This window comes from Schistocerca nitens, chromosome 1, assembly GCF_023898315.1.
Source record: "Schistocerca nitens isolate TAMUIC-IGC-003100 chromosome 1, iqSchNite1.1, whole genome shotgun sequence".
NCBI classification, from domain to species: Eukaryota; Metazoa; Arthropoda; class Insecta; order Orthoptera; family Acrididae; genus Schistocerca; species Schistocerca nitens.
In genome coordinates, this window is record NC_064614.1 from 684,744,401 (window position 1) to 684,756,062 (window position 11,662).

General features: G+C 42.8%; 1 pseudogene; it reads left to right on the forward strand.

Annotated features, from left to right (window-relative positions):
• Nucleotides 1–487: 487 nt before the first annotated feature.
• LOC126206098 (5S ribosomal RNA) lies at nt 488–605 on the forward strand (annotated as a pseudogene).
• Nucleotides 606–11,662: the final 11,057 nt, after the last annotated feature.

Sequence of the window (11,662 nt, forward strand, 5' to 3'; positions counted from 1 at the left end):
TTCGAATCCTGCCTCGGGCATGGATGTAAGTGATGTCGTTATGTTAGTTAGGTTTAAGTAGTTCTATGTTCTAGGGGACTGATGACATCAGAAGTTAAGTCCTATAGTGCTCAGAGCCATTTGAACCATTTTGAAGAACTATGCAAACCTGCAAATTAAGCGGTTTCGTTGTTGTTACTCTGCTGTCAAGGGGAAGTTGTGTTTACTACATTTCTGTTAAATTGAGTCCACACCAGCACAACTCGCAGACCGAACTCACACTCCATCTAATTTCTGCTCTACATTAGCTAAGCTTCTATGTCAGCCCCTTTTCGTCCTCAACCGAGCCAGATAGCGTATTGGTTGGCACACTGGTCTCGCATTCGGGATGTAACACGCCCGGGAGGAAATAGGGTAGATATAGAGTACTAATAAAAGCTAACCTTTAGCACTCTAGACTCTAGACAGGAAAGGGTCTGAATATTTAAAGACCGTGTGCCTAAACTCAGCCAACGGCCCTGCCGCAGTGGTAACACCGGTTCACGTCAGATCACTGAAGTTAAGCGCTGTCGGTCTGGGATAGCACTTGGATGGGTGACCAACCGGTCTGTCGAGCGCTGTTGGCACGCGGGGTGCACTCAGCCCTTGTAAGTCAAAGTGAGGAGCTACTTGATTGAGAAGTAGCGACCCCGGTCTCGGAAATTGACATACGGCAGGGATAGCGGTGTGCTGACCACATGCCCCTCCGTATCCGCATCTAGTGATGCCTGCGGGGTGAGGATGACACGGCGGCCGGTCGGTGTCCTTGGGCCTTCATGACCTGTGCGGGAGGAGAGGAGTGTGCCGAAACTCACGTACCTGGTCCTTCCCGCGGCGGTTGATCTGCCGCTCTCTGCAGTGCCTGCTATGATGTGTCCTGTAATAACTATTGTATAGCAGGAAGTGGGGCCACTCACATCAATAATTCCAAGTTGGTCTCGTAGAATTCACTGCATTCTGTTAAACACTCGCACAGAGTGGGGTTGCGCTGTTCTTAATTAACATTATTCCACAACGGACGTGATCAGTATTTGTTCTCCAAGTATGTGTCCGTTATGACGTATAAGGTTGCTGTCTAAATGATGGCATCCAATGCAAAAACACAAAACACAGAACACAAAATAATCAGTGTTTCAACGGATGTTTTATCAATCGACGATTGGCACAGTTCTTCCAACAGTACTAAACAATTCAATAGCTTATAACACGAGCTTGCGCGTTACCGAATCGCGACGCGGATGCTCCATAAAATTTGCGGTACGATATACGAACCAAGAAGTACCTGCGCTCGTGTTATTCAGTCAGTCAAAACGATATGTGTTTCTTTCACTTACTCTCTACATATAAAATAATGACATAGTAAAACGAATAATTTTGCTCATTAGAATTTCCTAGTGAGTAAATAATTGCACATACATAGTGATAAAATTAGTTTCATACCACAATTTATGTAGGTTATGGTACACAAGCGATTAGAATTGCAGGTCACATGACGTGTGACTGAAAATTCTCTCTGATCTGAAGTCAGTGTTGAAATTAACCACTCTTGCAGCTGTCTCGAAAGTATTACGGACAACACGAGAAACCTAAATCTGAATGGTCACACGCTGGTTTGAACCTAAGTCCATCCGAATAGTAGTCCAATGTTTTAACCAACTATGCCTCACTCTGTGTTTGTATCTCAACAACTGCTGCTAGTTTCTCAGGCAACATGGCGAACAAGCTGAAGGCCAAACTTATGTCAATCTGTTTGCTAGACGGCGCGGTAGGGTGGACTTGCAACGAGAGGAAGCAGTAGACTCCTTTGTTCTTCGGAAAAGGCTTTCACTTTCGTCAGCACATGTCGCCTTGCACTGTGCTGCATATGGCATGAGGAATTGTCTGGACGATCCACATGGTTCAAATGGCTCTGAGCACTATGGGACCTAATATCTGCCGGCCGGAGTGGCCAAGCGGCTCTAGGCGCTACAGTCTGGAACCACGCGACCGCTACTGTCGCATTTTCAAATTCTGCCTCGTGCTTGGATGTTTGTGATGTCTTTAGGTTAGTTAGGTTTTAGTAGTTCTACGTTCTAGGGGACTGATGACCTCAGAAGTTAACTCCCATAGTGCTCAGATCCATTTGACCCAACCTAACATCTGCGGTCATCAGTCCCATAGAACTTATAACTACTTAAATCTAACTAACCTAAGGACATCACACACATCCATGGCCCGGGGTAGAATTCGAACCTACGACCGTAGCGGTCGTGCGGTTCCGGACTGAAGCGCCTAGAACCGCTCGGCCACCACGGCCGGCTAATTGTCTGGAGAAACAGGCTCTAGGCCCTAAAATGTCTCTGATTATGAGACTGGTAGTCTGTTCCCAATTCGTACGTATCGGAATACAACATTTCTTTCAATGGAACCCCATTACCAACACACTTGGCGTTCTCCCCTATGCCGCTCAGTGAGGCATCTGATGGTACCGTTTAATCAGTCATCACTGAAGGACACGTCGAGGCAGTACAAGTCTGGAACCACACTATGAGAGCGATGGTTACTTCGTGTTGAATGCAGAGTATGAACGGTCGAAGCCATGTCACATAATACATTAAGCTGTGGGCCAGCCGTCATTCGGCTGTTATCAGAGACATGAACTATGCGGTGCGTGTATATAATCTCTAGACTGGGTAAAAGGAAGAGGACTGTCACAGAGGGGGTTCGAGACGCGTAGTCAGTAAGAAGTGAGACTTCGGTAGTAACTATAGTCGCCAACAGAGAGTGTGCCGCTGCGAGACTAGCCGTCCTTCTGTTCACACAGACTGGGAGCTCTGCGTGGACTCTGCGACAAGACCAGAGGCTTTCATAATTTTGGCGGGAATCTTGTCCGCTGGTAGCAACGCCGGAATGCATCCGCCATGAAGATGAACATCAGAGCTGATGATCGATTACTTTACGTAATAAGCGGTACGTTGAACTTGGGAATTTTCAAACGGAAATTTAAAGAAAGGATATCGTTGTTACGTTACATAAGCAGGAAGTGTTCATGTTCAAGAATATAACTCAATGGGATTACGGACTTGTTTCCTAACAAGTGTACCGTGTTTCGTAGATTGTTAAAATAAAGGAAAATTTGAAAGTTTAGTACAAAGGATAAAAATAGCAAGGTGAGTTAGATTAATGAATCTGACATTGTTGGAACAGACGGCAGCGATCTGAGTTACTTGGTCTAGTAATTTGTAGGGCAAATTACTGAGAACATTGTATATCACATGTTTGCAAGGTGTGAAGAGTTTTAGAGAAACAAATGAAAGAGATCGTCAACTGTATGGACAAGGAAAAGGCAGGTAAAATTCTTTAAAAATATAGTCATTAGAAAGTGAAAGATGTTTGAATAGTGGTAAGAAATCTTAGGAGCTAACCCAGTTTCATAAATAACGGCTTCGTTCTGCATCATGTATGGTAGCACTGTCAGTACTCGAATGTATTGGCGAGCAGGGCTCTGACAGCGCGATGCAGGGGTCAGTTAGTTCTGGGGAACCGGGCAACGCTTACTGTGTGCTTGATGGCCGACTATTGACATGCAGGACAGGCGCATTCCAGCTTCATGCTTAGACGGGCTAATGACGGGGCAAAAGAGCCAGTACGGATCTATCGAGAGCCATCGCGTGCTAGACATCAGTCACGTCATGTGGTATAATTGCTGTGTTTATTCCTGTCAGGTACACTAAAAAGGTAAACAACACTGCGTTGCGACGATCTAGTGACTCAAAACAAGAAACGAGCCACGCCATATTTACTAGAATACGGTAGATGATTTTTGATGATACCAGGTGGAAAACCTCTCCGAGACAAGGCCTTTACTCGTCTGTGAGTTATGTATTCCGTAGATCATTTGAACGATTCTTCCATCTAAGTGATGTCGAACGACTCAGTTTACCGCATGATTAATGTTAACATTAATGAACTAATTATTTTACAGTCTTACTCATGCAACTACACTTGAAAACAAGGGCAACCAGTCTTTAAATAGAAATTTATCCATGGGAAGAATGAATTGTATAGGAGAAATGATTTTAGGTAGGATTTAAAACTTGCTTTGCTACATTTTATCTTACTGGGAAAATGATCAAAAATTTTTATTTCTGCATATGGAATCATATTCTGAGCCACTGACCGCTTTGATAATGGGTAACTAAAATTCATTTCTTCTTCTAGAGTTTTGGGTATGGACATCACTGTTCTTCTCAAACAGTGCGAACTGTGATGGATTATTTGTGAAGAATTTCATTAGCGAATGTATGTGTTGTGACGGTGAAGTTAAATTGCATCCTCGAAGACGTGCCTACATGACCACCGCTGGTGAACACCAAAAATTATTCTTACTGCTCGCTTTTATGCAATGAATATTTTCTTTCTAAATGGTGAGTTACCTCCCGGAAATTATTCCACAAGGTATGTGCAAAATATGTCAGGAGGTTGATTTGGTTGTTTCCAAGAATAGAAGTTATACGAAGAGGAAAAGTAGTCAAAGTTTTCATCAATATATACACCAAAAACATTGGAGTATTCTGTCCTAATGATTCCTTTTCATGTGATACATCAGTTGTTCTTGTGACAGTTTGTTATACAGAAATGAATATAATGCGTGTTCTCCAAATTTAGGGATAGATTGTTTTCAAAGAACCACTTATGGGTTGAAACTTACTGGCAGATTAAAACTGTGTGCCGGACCGAGCCTCGAACTCGGTAACTTGGCATTTCGCAAGTTCTCTTGCAAGAAAACTTCTGTGACGTTCGGAAGGTATGAGTGCGGTGCTGGTGAAAGTACAGCTGTGAGGGCGAGTCGTGAGTCGTGCTTGGGTAGCTCTGTCGGTATAGCACTTTCCTGCGGAAGGCAAGAACTTGTCCCGAGAGTGAATCTCGGTCCGGCACACGGTTTTAATCTGCTAGGAAATTTCATATCTGCGTGCAAACTGCTGTACAGGGAAAATTTCATTCTGACACGTAATAATTTTCTGAAAAAATAGTTAACGAAATTTTCTGGTGCTCTTATCCTAATGAGATCGTTTGGAAAAAGTACCAATTCTGCTTGTTGAATGTTAAGTGGGAATGAGTATACTTGGAAGGATAGACAGCATTGGTCGTATTTTTTGTTTATTATCGCAAAATCGATTTTCGGTCACTAAGCGACCGAAAATCGATTTTGCGATAATAAACAAAAATATACGACCAATGCTGTCTATCCTTCCAAGTATACCCATTATCTCGTCGTAGTGCACAGGACACTATGGAGTCGCCAATCAATAAGTGGGAATGAGTTGGACTGAACCCTGCGAGCGTCCCTATGTGATTTCTCCCCAGTCATTAAAATTTTAAAGCCTGGCAGCAATGTGTGAATTATTCGACACAATATTTTGTGGTCTGTCTGTTAAGTATGGTTCAAACGAGTTGTTTATAATTCCATCAGTTCCATAAAACTATGAGTGTTTCATGACCCGATCAATGATACGCCTTGAAAAGACCACAAGAAATATCAATCGGCGATATTTGGTTAGGTAAGTCCTGTAATACAAACTGTGATGCGCTAAGTAAATTGCTTCTTCTTAAATGTGAGACTACTCTGGATTACACTACTTACACTTTGGAGGAAGATGTCACTAACGAAAGTGGACAATTATTACTTAATTCTTCCTTATCACTTTCCTTATAATTGTGTTCAGCAACCGCTTGTATTCATCTGCCTGGTAAATTCCCTGTGCCAATGTTGCATTACATATGATGGGCCTTCTGTAAGTAACGCAGCACATTTTTTTTAAAGCAGGTGGTTTTTAGTAAGGATTCCAATACACCATGTTATTTTCCACTCTTTTGGATACAAAACGCTATATTTAAACAAAATCTCCATTCAAAGAGATGGCCTTACGCTACCTTCCTGGGAGGTCCTGTGCAGCCCGCATGGTACCACTCTACTGGTCAAAGCCAGATCCAACGTCTTGCTCCATCAATAACCTCCCCATCATTCACGCACTGCTTCCCGCGGAGTGCATCCTTTATTGGGCAAACTCTCATCTTTTATGGTATTCTGTTAGGCAGCGAGGAACCCAGTGACCACACATTTGAGTACTCCAACTGGTGGACAAGTGTTTTAGCTCTATCAACATTGATGTCCAGTTTTGCAGCGAGGTGTTTAATTGTGATCCGTTGACCACATCGAATGGGTGTGTCCGTGCACATTCCAATACTTCAGGAGTCCAGTTGTGTCTGCCGTCCGGCAAGCGGGAGATCGGACAGGTTTGCGCGACCTTGTTGCGATGATGACAGACGCCTCGGCCAAAAACTGACCGTGCTTTGGTTCACTGCTAGGTCTCTGTAGAATTCACCAAGCGCCTATTGATCTGCGGTGCTCTTGTTTTCCGCCAAAGAAACTCAGTGACACTTGTCTGTTTGGAACGAGTTTCCGTTACAGACACCATTTTGAAGGCTACATATGGCGCCGCCACCTATCGGAACTTCATAAAACTATAGGCACTGGAGCTGGAATATTCTACAATGTCTCACAACAGCTTCAGAATTTTTTCAGCATAAACTTTCCGGGAAAAAAATGTTACATTATTTATTGAACTCTGAGCCGTGCGTAGCTCGTGTTCCCACCATCATATATTTTACACCCTCTTTTTAACGAACTTCCACTTCACTACGTTAATTTAAATTACTACTGCCACTGAGTTGCTGCCTTGCCTGACCGTTACCGGCGCTAGCAGCGCATATCGATATATCCCGTCTCGTAGTATCTTTGCTCGACTGCTGTTACTTCCCGGTCATTGTCTGTCGTAAAGAGTTCGGGCCACGAGTTCGGGTCTGCCAGTCAGTTGGAATGTGTCTGGAGCGCAGTCCGGACCTGCCAGTCGGGAGTTGCAATGCGGCACTAGTGCAGTCGGGTTGGAGCAGCAGTGAGGTCTGTGTCGACTAGGCTCGCCCGACCATTGCCGCCACACTTCACTTGAGCCGGGCGACGGTCTTGGTCGGTCGTCCTACCGGACGACGCGTTTTGGCTCGCCGATCCTTCATGAGTCGGCTGTGTGTGTGTGTGTGTGTGTGTGTGTGTGTGTGTGTCCGCGCGCGCATCGACTCCCGATTTCTCTTCGTGCGTGGTTATTTACTGTTGCGTATCGCTCAGGTCTCCGTGCAAGTTTTTGTCAGGTTGTGTGTGTAATTGGCGTTATTTCCACTGATGACTATTTTAGATGTTGTCAGCATTCTGAGAGGAGTCGGTCTGTTGCTGCGGACGAGGGAAGTTATCTCCGCGCGGTGTAGTCGGCTGGGTCCGCCGGCGTTCCCTGCGCAGTGTCGGACCGTGTGTCGAGCTGTCTGGTCGCTAAGAGCTTCGTGGTCCACCGACCCAGGACGTCAAAGTTGAGTAGTGGTTTCAACTACCCAAGCCACGTGCATTCGTTTTGTGTGGTTCGTTTCGGTGGTTCATTGTTAGGGAGGCTTTCCTGTGAGCAACACTGAGTATTTCTATTGCTGAAATTTAGCCACCATTCGGTGAAACTAACTAGATTGGTTGGCTACAAATTAAAGTGCACCAGCGGAATTTTCTGCCTTGTGGCCGTTAGTGTTCTGGTTACCTGCCCTGGCCACTAACGTAATTTCAGGCAGCATCCTTTCCTCAGCTGTTGTCGCTGTCGAACACGGTGTGTAGTTTTGACATATTAATACACATTTCATTGTGGATAATCACGTTCATGACATTTTGTGTTTGAGTTCTCATGTGCCGATTGGTGGCAAGCAAGTCGTTTTGTCAGTCGGTCCGCGGCTGTCCCTTGGTTGGGTTACCGACGGATCAAGTGTAGCTGACCGAGCGAGGTGGCGCAGTGGTTAGCACACTGGACTCGCATTCGGGAGGACGACGGTTCAATCCCGTCTCCAGCCATCCTGATTTAGGTTTTCCGTGATTTCCCTAAATCGTTTCAGGCAAATGCCGGGATGGTTCCTTTGAAAGGGCACGGCCGATTTCCTTCCCAATCCTTCCCTAACCCGAGCTTGCGCTCCGTCTCTAATGACCTCGTTGTCGACGGGACGTTAAACACTAACCACTAACCAACCAATCAAGTGTAGCTGAACTCACTACCTGTCGCTAAATGAACGAGGGCGGAGCGACCCCCTGGAGGTTGAGTGCCGTTGTCTTTATTGTCTTTCTCACCGGTGTTTAATTGTCTGTTGATAATCTACCATAGCCCATAGCTTGGAACCTTATTCTTAAAATTACGTTTCAAGCTTATATATTGCGGCCTTCTGCCTTAAAGGTTTATGGTATTTTTGAATTTTGGAAAATCAATTGTGGGCCTTCAGCCACTTAAAACCTTATTCCTAAAGTTGCCCTTTAAGCAAAGACATTGCGGCCACTGCCTTTCAAAGGTTATGGTAATTTATTTTAAAATCTCGAAAGTTTTCTTGTGGGCATTCAGCCGTTTGTTTTGCATTTTGTTTATATGTATTAATTATTTTATTTCCAATTTTAACTGCATTTTATAGGCCTTCAGCGGTGAAAGAATTCGATTTTGAAATTCGGCTATGTGCCGCTTTGGTTTAAATGTGTTATTAAATTACAATAAATTACAATTTTGAGTGAACCGACACATTATATGACCCTTTCCACAATCATAATCACCTGAACTACTAGGGGGTTTAGCGGGCGTTTCAAACGCCCATTGTATATCACTAAGAACAATATATGTTATGGTAGAAAAACTTCCTATAATTCTGTTTGATAGTCCATCAACACTATATAAGCTTTTGTTTTCCAGAATTTTTGGTGATTCTATTAATCTGAGTGATGGATGTTGGTGCTACTTCAAGTTGCTTAAAGTTTTATGGAATGAAGTTTTCACTTGCTTCTTCAACCGTGCAATTTAGATTTATTTTTTGCTGCTAAATTTAGAACGTGAATGTTAAAAGTACTTAGAACATACATATTATCGGTCACACAATTGTCATTAAATGTGTTTAGTATCCTGTAGACTGACCTACTGTTCATGTCTTCAGCTTGACAATATACCATATGTTTTTTAGCTTTTTATTTGCAACATTAATAAAGTCAAGATATGCTTACTTTTTCACACTTAACTGATTTTCCTTAAAACATAACCGTATTTTTTGAAGTACGCAAGTACTGTTGGATGTTGATTTATTCTGGCTTCTACATACCTCTGTTTCTTCGTCTTACGTTTTGATTCCCTTAGTTATCTAAGACTTGAATTTTTGTGGATTTTTAGGATGATTTTTTAGGAAAGAAACTTCTAAATATTGACACATATTAGCAATAAATTTAAATTAACATCAGCGTCTCTATCTATACATACTGTCTCGTAAACCATCTCTTTTTATCTTTTAAAACTTAAACATGTAACATGTCAGCCTCAGTTGCAAATAGAAACCAATCTTTACCCAGGTTTCAGCCAAAACTTGTGCCGTTCTCATTAATAAGTCTCACTGCTTTCTACGAGCTAGCCTCGGGGCCGTAATGTCCTACATTCTTTATTTCCATTAACTGTGCATCATGATCAGATAGCCTATTAACTATTGAGTGCTCATTAATTGTCTCTACCTAGGCACTGCCTACAAAAATTTTATCTATGGCAGTTCTCAGGTTTTGAATTGTATGACATTTCCAGGGGCAGATGTGGACTCTGACCACAATCTATTGTTTATGAACTGTAGATTGAACGCTACGGTCGCAGGTTCGAATCCTGCCTCGGGCATTGATGTTTGTGATGTCCTTAGGTTAGTTAGGTTTAACTAGTTCTAAGTTCTAGGGGACTAATGACCTCAGCAGTTGAGTCCCATAGTGCTCAGAGCCATTTTTTTGTAGATTAAAACTGAAGAAACTGCAAAAAGGTGGGAATTTAAGGAGATGGGACCTGGATAAACTGACTAAGCCAGAGGTTGTACAGAGTTTCAGGGACAGCATAAGGGAACAATTGACAGGAATGAGGGAAGGAAATACAGTGGAAGACGAATGGGTAGCTCTGAGGGATGAAGTAGTGAAGGCAGCAGAGGATCAAGTAGGTAAAAAGACGAGGGCTAGTAGAAATCCTTGGGTAACAGAAGAAATATTGAATTTAACTGATGAAAGGAGAAAATATAAAAATGCAATAAATGAAGCAGGCAAAAAGGAATACAAACGTCTCAAAAATGAGATCGACAGGAAATGCAAAATGGCTAAGTAGGGATGGCTAGAGGACAAATGTAAGGATGTAGAGGCTTATCTCACAAGGGGTAAGATGGATACAGCCTACAGGAAAATTAAAGAGACCTTTGGAGAAAAGAGAGTCATGAATATCAAGGGCTCAGATGGAAACACAGTTCTAAGGAAAGAGGGGAAAGCAGAAAGGTGGAAGGAGTATATAGAGGGTCTACACAAGGGCGATATACTTAAGAATAATATTATGGAAATGGAAGAGGATGTAGATGAAGATGAAATAGGAGATACGATACTGCGTGAAGAGTTTGACAGAGCACTGAAAGACCTGAGTCGAAACAAGACCCCGGGAATAGACAACATTCCATTAGAACTACTGACGGCCTTGGGAGAGCTAGTCCAGACAAAACTCTACCATCTGGTGAGCAAGATGTACGAGACAGGCGAAATATCCTCACACTTCAAGAAGAATATAATAATTTCAATCCCAAAGCAAGCGGGTGTTGACAGATGTGAAAATTACCGAACTATCAGTTTAATAAGTCACAGCTGCAAAATACTAACGCGAATTCTTTACAGACGAATGGAAAAACTGGTAGAAGCGGAGCTCGGGGAAGATCAGTTTGGATTCAGTAGAAATATTCGAACACGTGAGGCAATACTGACCTTACGACTTGTCTTAGAAGAAAGATTGAGGAAAGGTAAATCTACGTTTCTAGCATTTGTAGACTTAGAGAAAGCTTTTGGCAATGTTGACTGGAATACTCTCGGTCGAATTCTAAAGGTGGCAGGGGTAAAATACAGGGAGCGAAAAACTATTTACAATTTGTACAGAAACCAGATGGCAGTTATAAGAGTCGAGGGGCATGAAAGGGAAGCAGTGGTTGGGAAGGGAGTGAGACAGGGTTGTAGCCTCTCCCCGATGTTATTCAATCTGTATATTGAGCAAGCAGTAAAGGAAACGAAAGAAAAATTCGGAGTAGGTATTAAAATCGATGGAGAAGAACTAAAAACTTTGAGGTTCGCTGATGACATTGTAATTCTGTCAGAGACAGCAAAGGATCTGGAAGAGCAGTTGAACGGAATGGACAGTGTCTTGAAAGGAGGATATAAGATGAACATCAACAAAAGCAAAACAAGGATATGGAACGTGGTCGAATTAAGTCAGGTGATGCTGAGGGAATTAGATTAGGAAATGAGACACTTAAAGTAGTAAAGGAGTTTTGCTATTTGGGGAGCGAAATAACTGATGATGGTCGAAGTAGAGAGGATATAAAATGTAGACTGGTAATGGCAAGGAAAGCGTTTCTGAAGAAGAGAAATTTGTTAACATCGAGTATAGATTAAGTGTCAGGAAGTCGTATCTGAAAGTATTTGTATGGAGTGTAGCCATGTATGGAAGTGAAACACGGACAATAAATAGTTTGGACAAGAAGAGAATAGAAGCTTTCGAAATGT